Source organism: Cottoperca gobio, chromosome 20 (genome assembly GCF_900634415.1).
Source record: "Cottoperca gobio chromosome 20, fCotGob3.1, whole genome shotgun sequence".
NCBI classification, from domain to species: Eukaryota; Metazoa; Chordata; class Actinopteri; order Perciformes; family Bovichtidae; genus Cottoperca; species Cottoperca gobio.
Genome location: NC_041374.1, coordinates 1,278,686 through 1,292,483, shown reverse-complemented (window position 1 = coordinate 1,292,483; position 13,798 = coordinate 1,278,686). Strand labels below are relative to the sequence as shown.

Genomic DNA, 13,798 nt, shown 5'->3' with positions numbered 1-13,798 from the left:
ATCGATACCTTTTTCACATTCAGCCCGTGGCGCCTACGCTGCCTCTTTCCAGCTGCATCTTGTTTTCATGTTTTAGGAGGACGGAGGCATCTGCCCGCCTTTCCAGCTTTAACAAGCTCGGGAGGGAAAATAGGCAGATTTATGGTGAAAAGGCAGCGAGAGGGGGGGGGGGGGGGGATAAAGGAAAAGAAAGAAAGAAAGAAAGCAAAGGGGCTGTTCGCAGGGGGAGGTGGAAAGTTTGGGGCTGAAAATTAAAACCAGCGGAAGAAAAAGAGACTGTTTGACTCATGAGCTGACTTCATTATGTTTTGTAAGAGAGAGTGTATTGTGCTGCTGTAGACACACTCTGAATCTCTAAACTCAGTTAATCATTGTTGTAAAAGGCACAAAAGGCAGGGAAGGGTGGGGGGCGGGTCTGCATTGTCAGCGGGAGGCTGGGCCGTGTGTGTGTGTGTGTGTGTGTGTGTTTCTGGGCCTTTTCTGCTGCTTGACAAGACGGGTGACACTTGACCTCACTGCTCCCCTCTTTTGTGTCTATTCAAGCCGCCTGGTTGCCATTATGAAGTAAAATTAGCTCCCTGCTCTTCGCTCACAAACCCTCGCCTCTCAGCTCCTCCCCTCAAAGGTCACAGCTTGCGCCCGAGCATTTTGCTCCATTTTGTCGAACCTAATGAGGTGACATGCTATGTAATTGTGTTGGCAAAACATTTCACACATCTCTCTTATGGCATCTCACTTGTTTAAAAAAGAAAAAGCAGCTGGTGTTTGCCACACAAGCTGTGAATGAAAGGGATGGGAAGATGAAGGGATGACGATCGAAGTGGAGGGTGGAGGAGCAATCATATGACAAAGCTCAAGGCGAAGACTGAAGGTATTTTCCCACCGGGCTGAAACATTCTGTCTTTGTATTCAAAAGAAAATAACACATTTTAGAGGCGTTGTTGTGTAAAAGTATGAGAAGAAATTGCTAAAAGTTAAAATAGCAAAGGGAAAAAGCAACATCCAATTTTTACATTTGTTTTGAAAAGCGAGAGACCCCTGAAAGGAAAGTTGTTTGTTGAGAGGGAAGGAGAGATTGAGTGGCAGTCGAAGAGACGGTGATTGTCAGCGGGAGCAGCTGGTGTGACAAAATGATGGGCCATATTGTTGAATCATCTTACTCCAAGTCCACCTGCTACTCCATTAACTGCGATCTGACAACAGACTACATCAAACTGCTCCGACAGCAGCGAGAGAGGTGAAAGTGAGGGAAAGAAACCGGAACAACTGCGACAGAGCGACTGAGCGATCACCGCTGGGCATAGTCTTACCATCTCCACCTGTTAATGAGTCGGTAATGCTCAAATTAATAACTATATTACATTCCCGTATAATAACTTAAGGGAACGCTCTTGGACGAAGGCTACAGATTTAAATGTGGTAAAAGTTTGGCTTGGATGATTTTGTCAGATTCTTCAGATAGTTCCTGAATCAATACTTGGAATACTTTTGCAAAATGGTTTATTTTAGTTGGTTGTGTTCAGATAAAATTAAACACCAATGCATTTGAGAAGCTTGGTGTGTTTGTGTTTAGGGTTTTTGTTGGAGAACACACATTCCACACTAGGACCTAATATTTAACAAACTGAATACTATTCAGAAACGGTGAATTAATCAAAAATGCAACTTTTTTGACCATCTATTGATCGTTTCAAAGGTTTGAACCCGAACCCTAACCCTAACCCTTCTTTTCTCCAGTTAATGTGAAAGTAAACTTAATATATTTGGGTTTTGGACTGAAGTCACCTTATAGACCAAAAGATTAATTGATGACGGAAAAACTGGAAATGATGGTTAGTTCCAGTTCCAGTGTTATCAAAAACCTCACACAGACCTTTTGGTCCCATTCACCGAGTGAGGTTACCAAGGGCCAGCTCAGTGTGTGGCACATTAGTATGGGTTAGTGCTATGTGGAGAATTATTAAGTGTTAATTTCACAGTGGCCATGTCTGTGCTCCTCTTACCTCGACTCTAAAAGGAGGCCTCCCAGACTGTGGAAAAGGTCCTTAAAAACTGGGTGGACCCATGAAAATGGGATCCACCCACCCTGGCAGGGCAAAACGTCACGGCTAATTTGTTAACCACAATTGATTATGCACGGTGGAAGCCACCACGAAGGCTCTGTATCTCGGACCCAGACGAGGGGCTGCATCAACGCACTTTTTTATTAATTTTTTTATTTAGAAGCTCTGGCATGACAAAGTGTCTTTCAATAAGCCGAGTACAATAAGCCGAGTGGGTGCTGTTACAAAATGTAGTTTTCTTAAATACAGACGCGAATCTAATTTCACTTCCCGGGCTGAGCGTGAAGAGCCACATTCCTCAACCAAGCGTAGTTTTTAAATTTCTGAATGTTGATTTATTTATACGTAATTAAATTCTGCTGCAGCACTAACTTTTAATAAGCAGGCTGTCCCTGCAGTATGGCCTCTGGTATGTTGTCGGTGTGTATAGAGATGGAATGAAATGACCAGGTCTTCTGGTTTCTAAAGCAAGAGGATCTATACTGTCATCCCCTGCAGCAGGGACCCAGTTTCCTCAACTGGCTCTCGGGGAGAGATGGCAGCCTTCAAAGGCAGAGCCAGGCTCAGGGAGGTGTATTCTGGCCAAACTCTCAAGATCACACAGTTGTTTGTGTGTGGGTATGAATATGAGTTCTCTGTGGATTCACTGTGTGTGTGTGTGTGTGTGTGTGTGTGTGTGTGTGTGTGTGCGCGCTACCCTCTATTCGTCCTCATTCCTCCAACGCTGTCCCCCCTCAGGACAGAGACGCCGGCATGGGGCAGGCTTTGAACCTGCTTCTGTCGTGCTCTCTAATTGTGGGGCGCTCCCGGGCCTCGACATGTGCAGCTGTGTGCGCCGCCACCGCTGTGCCGTGACAAGCGCCTCCCTCTCTGCGGCTCGTTTACTGTAAGGTGTTTTTAATTACTCGTCCCTCCTTCCACTCTCTATCTGCCTTTTGTGTGCTGGGTGAGCTTCAGAAGTTTGTTCAGTCCTGCTTCTGTACCCTACATTTTATCCCGCCTCTATTGTCCTTGCTGTTTTTCTTTTTCCAACATCGGTGTTGTTCTATCAGTCAAACTCTTATTTCTTAATCTTTTCCCCTCGTCTTGGAGTCCTTCTCCTCCCCTTCCCTCTCCATTGCACATTTAGTTCACAGTGGATGCCATAAAAGGAGCCTTGTCATTTATGGAGAAATTAAATCACACAAACTGGCATTCATCCCAGCCACTGGTGCATGGAAATGATGTCACCATGCATAAACGTCATCTGGAAAAGTTTGCAATCAGTGTCACTCAGCCACAATTAAACAGCGGTGTCTCGGGGACAGATCCTTTCAAATTAATATCGAACACTATAATCTCTTTTGAATTTCGGGAGTTTTGTCCAAGAAGGAGATTTGGATACCACATGGCTGCAGCTGGAAAATCCTCTCCTCTATTAGACCCTTTCCTCTGCTGGAATGCCAATTTAGATATCTCAACCAGCAGCACTATCAGAGAAACCTGAAAGGTGTTATTAATATGGACGCCTCATTTCAGGGGACCCTTCACTGCCTCTTGCTGACACTGATAATGGCGAGAAAAGACTTGCTGCCCCGACAACAACGCACATGCCAATCTAGTGTCTTATTTGTCGCCTGGAGCTTACAAGACAGGCGATAGCTTAATGGGTTTTATAGGAGGAGAAAAAAAAGAACGTTCTCATCTTGAGACGAGAACCTTGGCTCAGGCTGAGGAGTGAGGTCTGAATGCCAAACAGAGGTCCGTAAAAAAGCAGATAGGCATTCCCCTCCTTCAGCATGACTTGTTTGAAGTAGCGACAGTGCAGACGTGCTGAGAATTGGAGCCACGCTTTGAGCTCGCGTTAACAAAAGTTTTTTTTTAATGTGCCACCAAACCCCCTCCCGGCTGAGGCAAGGCTCTCCAAATATTCACTGTGACCTACTTTTGACATCCAGACATGCGATATATCTGTGACTGTAAACATTGTTTATCAATTAACACACACAAAAAAGGAACCATGGATTCCGTGCAGTACTGAAACAGTGCTCCCACCTCGTGTCTTATTCACCTCAGCACTCGACTTCTCCACTCAGAGCGTCAGCGCTCAGTTACCGCTGACAAATCCCCAGTCACCCTTATATCATCCTCACCGCTCACTGTTTACAGCTTGAAAGTATTATTGGCTTTTCTCATTGGCACTACTGTTTTTCAAAACATGACCGTTGAAAGTCAGATTATTTTCCTTTTTAGCAAATATTCCATGCCTTACCTTTTTAACTTTATTCCTCTTTCTTAGTCCTCCTTTTTGTGGAAAACGTTTTTCTTCTTCTCTTATCTCTTTCTTCTTCTTTTCCCTGCACGCTCTCTAAATTTCCCTTGTAACAGTTGTGAAAGCTACTGCCTGCAGTGCATCAGTTTCACTAAAGTCACCTTGAGTCCATGCTCTCTCTCACTGTCCTCTTTGTAAAGTTTCCCCTCTCCCCATCTATATATATATATATATATATATATATATATATATATATATATATATTTAAGAATATATCTTCTGCTTCTCCACTGTCACCACAACTTTCTGCCTCTCATAGCTGTCTGCACACTCATCCATGGTGTTGCCTATCTGGGGACCCAATCAGACTGAAGGACCAATTGTCCCTCTCTTTACAATCAGTGGGACGGCCTCCCCCGGCTCCAGGGTAAACCAGCCATCTAGAAATCCAAGCATGTGAAGGATGCATAGGACTGAAAAGAGGTGGAGAAAGAAGAGGGAGAGCAAGAGTCGTAGGGGGGTAAAGTGACGGCAGGATAGGGGTTGAATTACAGTGAGAGGGGGGTGGGAATCAAAGAGGTGGAGTGAAATCAGGCAAGCAACGGGATGGAGGAATGAGGAGAAGGAGACATGAGGTGCTGGATGGTCAGCAGTGGAGGGAATTCTCTGAACGCACCACAAACATTTAATCTCAGGGAATTTGCAAGTGAAAAAAGTGACCAGCGTGGTGGAGGAAAACTCTCCAGTGTGTGACGTTTTGAAGTGTGTGTGGAGATTGCCGCGGGTGCAGGGTCCTTGGATCACTGACCAGTGAAGTAGAAAATGCAAAGGATGGGGGGTGGGGGAGGTTGGGGGAAATCACCTTCTCTTTCACGGCAGCAAACCTGCCCTAATGCATTTTAATGAGTTGGTGTTGTACACGGCTGGACATGTAGAGGGATTTATGGGCATACAAGATGAAGCTTTAAACTGCATTATATTCTGCTGCTTGCCCAGTCAGAGTCAAAGCAATTAGTTTTCCAAATTGGCAAAAAGATCCTAAGAAATTAGGCGCACGCCAATACACACACAAGGCGCAGCGAAAGATTAGTCATAGTCACGGAGATCTTATTCCTGTTTAGCGCGGAGCGAGAAAATAGCAGTGTTTCATTTACGCAATCATGGAATTAATGCAGCAAAAAGAGATTTTCAGAGTTGAGTCTCTTGCATATTTCTCCTCATGAGGAGAAGGACTGGGGAAGTGAAATCATATTGGAGATGTACTCAAGCGTGTTTTAACAGAAATGAGAATATATTACACAGAACAAAAAGAGTTCTAGGCTGCTGCTCCGGTTTGTATTTTTTCATTACATAGTTGGAGCTGTTTTCATATTATATTTATAGACAAAATAAAGTAATGGAGCTCCAGATATCAGCTAGCAAACTTTGGAGTTTCCCCACTATTCAAAGCCAATTGGGACGACGTTGCTCTTTTCCCCTCCACTCGAGAGCCCTTTGACTCTCCTTAATCTTCCTGACAGAGTAATTTGGTTTGTTGTCCAGCTCTAAAAATACAGATGAAGGCTGTTGTCACCCATCGAGCCAGATGGTCAAAAGGTTGTACTTCTTTATCGGTTCAATGTGTTATTTTTTTTCTCCCACTCTGTCCCTTTCAAAATGTCTTCTTTCTCATTTGGCAGGTCATTATTCTTACCACTGGTAGCCGCCTCCCCTTCCCTGCTGCCCTCCACATCGTCTTTGTCTATTTGAAGACCCGACTGGTTAGCGCCTCAACCAATCTGTCAGCAAATGCTTGACTGGACCCCCAGAAAAATGCAGGGGCTCCCTCTTTGTCGGGGCGGGCCGCAGAGAGGGTGGCATTCAGGCTCATTGAACAACACCTTCCATCACTGTGGCCGAGCTGAGGATAATAATTGGCAGAACAAATTGAAGCTATAGGGCTTATGGAAGGGCCTCTGTCTTTTTAAAAGTCTGTTACGGTGGTAGACGTCTGGAAAACAAGTCCCTTCGGGTTCCTTTACAAAGGCTCAGATCCGCCGTAGAAATAGATTGGATACAGTTATGTTCTGCATGTTTCTGGACTTTGGTTTTGTGATAATCTGCAGGATGTTATAGGGACACGGTGCTTTCACGCATCGCATCAAGTACGCCTACTCTTAAGGTTGAGGGCTGTAGGTTTACAAAGGCCATGACTTGTTCTGTCACCTCAAAGTACCTTATACCAACACAACAGACTGTTCAGGTCTTTCATTAGCCGAAAGATTTCATGGATGTTAGAGTTACATTTCCTCTCTGCTCAAGTATTCTCTCAATTACCATTTAATTACCACGCCATTAATCAGTCTAAAATGATCGTCTTAATGGCAATTTCTTCACTCAAGCAGTCATTTAAGACTTAAGTATTCGCATGCTCTGGCACAAGTATACAGATGCAATTTGTTGGTTGAATAAGCAAATATTGAAATATCTGGTCTCCTAATGTAGGAAAATAATAGACAAGGTAGAGTCACATTTTTCACAACACAAGTAGGCTGACAGATTGGCTGGAAATGATCTGTCAATCATTGCATTGCTAGCTAGCATGCAAATGTTTGTCTATCGCACAAAAATGATATTATTATTACGTTTAAAGTTTGTCAGGGTCGGCGAGGAGATGAGCAGGTTGGCTGGCTACCATTTGCTAGTTAGCTAGTTAAGTTAAGTTAACATATTATTTTAGTTAGGTGGCCGTGAGTCCTTCTCCCACCCTACGCCAGCAATTTTTCACATTTCCACAGTTTTCTTAAGAAACTGATTTGTTATATAAATATTTTGGATATTATAACTTCAATTATATTGGCATGACTTGGAACTGTGATTAAGTTGATCGTTACTAAACGCAAGTGGTCTCCAGGTCGCTATATTTGTATTACGCGTTGATTTGATGTTCCTCCCTTCCTCGACCCCTTCACCCACAAAATCTTTTAATTTAATTACCAGGAGCAGTACAAACTTTACCGTATGGCTTAAAAAAGCAGAGATCTCTTACTGAAAACAGTCTCCCTACACTATTACTAACCCCACATTTCAGAAGGCCCAACTTGGTAACAACTCCATCTTCAGTACTGCCAAAGAAGCCTTGATCGGGTCGGTCGTGTCGCATAATAAGTAGATAGCCATTCACCAGAGACATTTCAAAGGTCTGTGAAAGCAGAGGATCCTCCACTGAATAAACACTCCTGACCCTCTCTCCCAAGATTGAAAGTTAAATAAGCTCTTAAAAGTGCTGTGCCTCCAACAGGCAATTAAAAATAATGACAACAGTTATGCGCTCCGGACTTGCAGCCCAAGAAGGTAATACCCTACTTGCCGCCTGCCCTTCTTTACCCTCACTTATCATGTAACAGCCTTCACACGGAATAACCTAAACACAATTCAGTCGGTCTCATCTAGTGTATCAGTTTGCCACCACAACCACCACTAGGGGAAAGCATGAAAGAGAGTTAGGTTTCAGAAGAACGAGATGAGAGAGAGCCAGAGAGACGGAGCAAAGCCTCCATGTCATCTAAGATAAGAGGAGCAGCTCTCTTCCTTTTTGCCCAAGATTAAAAATGGCATGGAGCAGAACAAGCCTGAGTGCAAAGAGTTCTTCTGTGTCTTTGGGGTGCGCAGTCGAGCCTTTTCATGTCTGATTTTGGCTATAGGTCAAAACAACGGAGAAATTAGACGGAGGAAGTTATTGTTTCTTTGTTTTCAGAGATGTACACGTGAAAGGAGATTTGTATACACAATCCAAGTTCACAACTGAACCAAGTAACCTTTATAGTAATTGGTAGAAAAGACAAAAATAAGATGTTTGGCCTTAATTGTGAGGGTTCAGAATTGGCACAGGGTCGAAAGAATGAACCGTGACATTAACTTCCTTCTGGCATCATCTGGCTTCCTGCTTTCTTCATGCTCTTGTCTCAGACAAGCGGTGTCTTTCAAGATCCCATTTTCCTGGTGACCTTTTCCCCGTTTCCCTCTCTCGTGTCTGAGCTGTGGCACCTCGGCATGGTATTGACTTTCACTCCACCGTGTTAAACTTTGCCATCCGTGTACAGCTCATTGCAGAGGTTTGGGATAAAAGGCTCCCAGGGCTCCCAGGGCTGTTTGATGCGATATTCCAGCGGGGATAGGCAGGGACTTGGCCTTGATGAGCTGACAGGAGCTGAGAAGACGTGGGCCCTCAGAGCAGCAGAACCACAAACCTCTGGCACAGTATGCCTTCCTCTGATATTTACCCCTCCCTCTTCTGTCATTCCCCATAACCCCTACTCTCTGCTCTGTCCCGCTGACCCTGTCTGTGCTACTGAATGTGAAATGAAAGACTAAAGTAACTTTTGAAGTAGCAATTAAGGGGGGGGGGCTCATACGTCGCAAGCTACAAACACAAATGCACACAGAACATGCAATGCCTGAATTATAAATGTATTCCTGCTTAATTATTTACATGTGGCCAACACAAATTAATGTAGAAAAAAGAAACCTGTTTCTGCAAATGAAAAGTAACATCCCATTCTAGAGTTTCTAATCTCATGGCAGCATTTGGGAAGTTTTGTTTTTTTGTAACTTGAGCATAAAAGATGTCTTTTTCTTCTGAAGTTAATTAAACACAATAAGAGTTTCAAAAGGGCCCGGTAGTGAGTGCACTCGTCTTATATCAGTGACTTTGCAATTCTCTAACCCTACTTCCCAGAGTCAATAGAACAAGTAGGGCAAGTGCGCACGCTCCATTACACGTTTGGTATGCGTGGGGTGTCTGCAGAGGCAACCACGTCTAACCAGAAACAAACACACAGGATAATTGTCTCCTTTGTCGGTTTGTGTGTTTGTAGTTCCACACTGATCCAGTGATCAGAGGAAGAAATAGTTCAGCGGGGGTTTAAACAACACCGTCCGCCACTCGCCTTCCACCTCAAATAAACCTGGCTTATCACAGTGGAGCAACCGATGGTTCCTTTCAAAGCTACACTGTGAAAAGTTTCCGTTTTCTTTTCCAACTACATAAACATGATGAATCTAAACGGAGGAAAGGAACATGAGTAATAGCAGGAGCAGAGGATTCTGTATTTGTTCCATTATAGTCATCTTGGAACTTGTGCTACACTGAAGCTGTTGCCCGCTTGGCCAATTACTCTTTAACTACTGGTGCATGAAAGAATTCAATTAGGAGAGTTATGAAGTCCTCCTTCCACCTGGAGTCTTACTCCCAAGGTCTGTAACAACATGCTCGGTTGAACTGTGCGGGGGGGAAATATAATTTTTCTCTGTCACCTGGCAACTAAAAGCTTCAAAGGACCCGTTCATCTCAAAAGGTCTTAGATCAACAAAACCTTTGCTTTGCTTCTGGTTTCATCCAAACAAACCCACAATCTTGGACTGTAGCCGGTGAACCCTTTTACCATGCACTTGAACATAAACCAAAGAACTTCCTCCTCTGTTCACTTACTGTACAGCGATTAGGTTGAAGGCTCCTACGTTCCTACTTCTCAATGTGCCGTAGGATAAAAGGTGCATACGTTTGTGGCAGCAGTGTGTGTGGCTTTGTAAAGAGTCGCCAGTCTCTGTGCAACCCTTATACATACAGTCTATGGTGCAACCTCATGTGAGTGTACAAAGACAGAGGTAAAGGTAGGTGTGTGAATATGCGACATATTCTGACTAAAAAAGCTGAACACTGGAATTCAACATTACTAAAAACGGATCAGTTATGGTGACAAAAGGTAACGGAGCCATGTCACTGTTCTGAAGGGACATTATTCCAAAACTCCAATAGCCAGAAACATGTCCCATTGGACTGAAAGCCCATTTGTCTGACAGCCTGTTATTCCCCAAAACAAATGTCCATTGTTTTTGCAACAGAAGCACATGGCGTATTTCTATGCAGCATGACAGCGAAGGTATGACCCGCCCTACTCTGCCTGTGATTGGCTAACCCAATCACACTAACCAATCTCACTTCTCATGCTTAAACCTAACTAACCCAATCAACGAGGGCAACAAGTACTCGCCAATGAGAGTCAGAGAAGGGCGTCTCATACCCTCGCCATAGTAGGGAAAAAAACATTTCTCGCATTATGCATAAAAATGAAACTTTTGCAGGGAGAATGTGTATTTTTGGAGCAATGCGTGTTTGTTTTCAGCATAACGAACTGTCTGTGAAATGGGCTGTTGGACAAATGGGACATCATTATTAGTGTTTCGAATTTATGAGCCATCTGAAAAATGGACCCTTGTCCTACTGCAGAACTCATGTGAAGATATTTAATTTGCTGTAATTGCTGTAATTTCTTATAATTACTAATATGCAGACAGGTTTAATGTTAGCAGTTAGGACGTTAACCATGTTCAGCATCTTAGTTCAGCAGTTATTTAGTCAAGTTCTACAATACTACTCTTTCTGGGAACATGCATTTCTGTACCATTTTTAAAAGTTGTTGAGACATTTTAATTTACAGAACAAACTCATGGTGACACTACAGGGAAAATCTTTGGATCACCAAAGTCATAAGGACTCTCCGGAGACCTTCAGTATCTTTACTGAAGACGATCTGTACAATAGTTGCTGAAATTTCAATTTCAAACAGTTTTCATTCGTAGACCAGTGTGGCTAAAAAATCTCCTTAGAAACGCAAAATCAATTTAAAATTTGGATTTCACAAGGACACTTTTACGCAGACATTTTCATTCTTCAATTTATTTTTACACATATCTTCTTGTACAAAATGTGCCTCATATTTTCTTTTAACTTTTAAAAAGTTTGAATGGTGGAACTGTAAATCACATCTCTTGCGTCCTTGTGTGATACCTGAGAAGGAGTTTTAAAATCATTTCAGACAGCCACAATTTACTTTATCAAAATATCACACAAGTGTATTGATGTATGAACTCCTCATCTTGTTGAATCGTGAGCAGATTGTATTGTTGCACTGATGGTGGAGAGACATGTTGTGAGAGGATCTACAGAGGAAAGAAACTACTCTTTAAGTGGCTTCTTGATTCAGGGGGAAAAATCTGCCACCTGTTTTTCTAGCTGATTTAATAATGTTCCCATTAACGCGACGCTGGGGTTGCAACACAGGGGTTGGTGACAGACTGAAATGATCTCTCTCTCTCCGACTGCTCTGACTCCACTGCTGCATCAGCCTCACAGTGCAGCAGCATTCTGGGCTGCTGAAATCTGGAGGCGTCTGAGAAATGTCGCCATCAGTTACTTCTAAAAGAGAGTCATTTGTGTGCTGGATAGACAGCCACAGAAGGCAAAGAAGGATTTTAATGCCTCATTCGAGGAGCTGACAAAAACCATCTCAGTAATGTGCAAACATTTGGTATTGACGGAAGTAAAAAGAAAGCAGGCCGACTCTCCTAATGTCACAATTAATTGCCGTCACTGCTGCTGCGGCTGAGAATGAGGTTTTGAAGATGTGACAGTTTAATCCGGACTCTCTGTGGGAAAATTAAATTGGAATTAATTTCCCATACACAAAATAGGATAATGTGACACCTCCACATTCACAGAATTGACATGTAGTAGAGATGCTGTAGACAAAGTCAGAGTGACGTGAAATATTAAAAGCGGAACATCAGTTGGAACTGGAGAAAGTGACCCAGTGCCAAAACACTGTCCTCTTCTTACCTCCCTATGAGTTCATGTACAGAAAGCAAATGAAGCTACTAAGGTGCACTGATGTATTAATCTCATTCACATCTTTATTCTACAACAAAGCTGTATTAATATACTCAGTTGGTTAAAAGTCTTACCTTCCTGCAGTGATGTAGAAGTGTACACGATGACATCACTGCTAAACTCTAGTTTATCAAAACTTTGTTTAAATATTTGAATAGTTCTCCAAAGATTGTAGCCACCAGAGGAAATGGTGAGATCTGGGAAATGAAGTCCTTCTGACTGCACGTGTGACCGACGTGTTTTCATTTTCACGTCCAGTAAAAAAAGAGGCGCGTGAAGGATGATGGATTAATAAAGAGTGCAGAAACATCTGTGGCAGTTGATATTAATTAGACAAATCCCAACATATTTCCCATGTCGGCACATTACAAAGTAACTTAGCAAAGGTAAGAGAAGATGGAACTACGAAATACAAATCATTAGGACCAGTGTTTTGTGAGTCAGCTCAACACGCTCTGAAACACTGCACTTGTTTGTCTCTGCCCAACTGAGGTTCAACCTGATCAATGAGATTATTTCCGCCGCCACCAGAGCAGCTCTGTCTCCTTGTAGCTAAAACTCGAATCTGCTCACAGGTTCAATCCCCTCTGCGGCCGGTATACAGCCATGTGCACTGTCAAAGTGTCCTTGAGCGAGACTCCAAATCCCAACCTGTTCAGTCATGCAATATGAACAATCACCACAAGCTTTGAAGGGTTTAATTATCTCCATCGCTGATATTGTGAAGATAATAGAAAAGAACAACATGGACGCCGTAGTGCCGTTTCCTCTCTCGACGGGGCGAAAGGAGATTTTAGCCGAGTGGATATGAGGACAGCTGAACCTGAGCTAGCCTTGAGTAAGGAGCACGGCAGACTAAGCTCTGTGCCGTAATGCAAGGCGACGCACCGGCAGAGAGGAGAGGAGGAACAATTGACAGAGCTTTTGTTACATCTTTAATTACAGACCTTGTGTTTGTCTTGTTCAAACCAGGGGCCTTGGGGAGAGGCAGCTCTCTGTCTGATCTGCTTCTGTGAAATGAATTGCCTGACCTCCCATCTTCCCAGGATTTATACTCCTCTAACACAATGCATGGATGGAGAGGAAGTGTTGAATATTAGAGTGAGTGTATGCTGTGTGTGTGTGTGTGTACAGCTGCTTCAGTGCATTTTGCAAAAAAACAAACCTGCCATCCTTCACATGCAGAGAGTGAGGATGTCTGCAAAAGGAGTGTACATGAAGCATGAAGTGTACCTGGGAAGCGAGAAAAGAGGTGCTCCGCTCACTGCCCCTTGCCTTAACATGCCTCTCCGCAGTGTGCACAGATATGCCTGCCAGGCACAGGTATGGGCTCCTCGCTGCTGACGCTAGTGAGATCAACGGCTGTGTCAAAGGAGATGATCCACGGCTAATATGCAGCTGTCTGACCTTATTACCTTTAGTGGCAGGGCCAGGCTGCTGCATCCCAGAAGAGCTCCTCTAATTCTTCAGAAGAAATCTAGTCGGGCTTTAAAGTGCTCTGCTGCTCTGCAGTCACACGCTGCACTCTGCATGTATCTGTGGACTTGACGGCAAGAAATTGACAGCATGGATTTGATCTGTGAGCGGAGTAAGTTTGATGTTAATAGGCTGATGTGTGCAGCGCAGCTCGGCCCGCCAGCCTCCATGAAGAGACGAGCCTTTCTTCAGTTGTCAAAGGGGCCGATTGCTATGTTCGTAGCTTCATTAGCTTGCAAGATTAGAACAAAATGTCCAGGAAAGAATTGTACGTGTGATTGATGGAGGTGCTGATGGACT

The 13,798-nt window shown here is 43.6% G+C and overlaps 1 protein-coding gene across 1 annotated transcript in view; it reads right to left on the bottom strand.

The window, feature by feature from the left end:
• The window catches only part of LOC115025422 (cadherin-20-like), a 59,142-nt gene that overhangs the window by 19,541 nt on the left and 25,803 nt on the right, over positions 1 to 13,798 (bottom strand). The gene's annotated exons all lie outside the window — the stretch shown is intronic.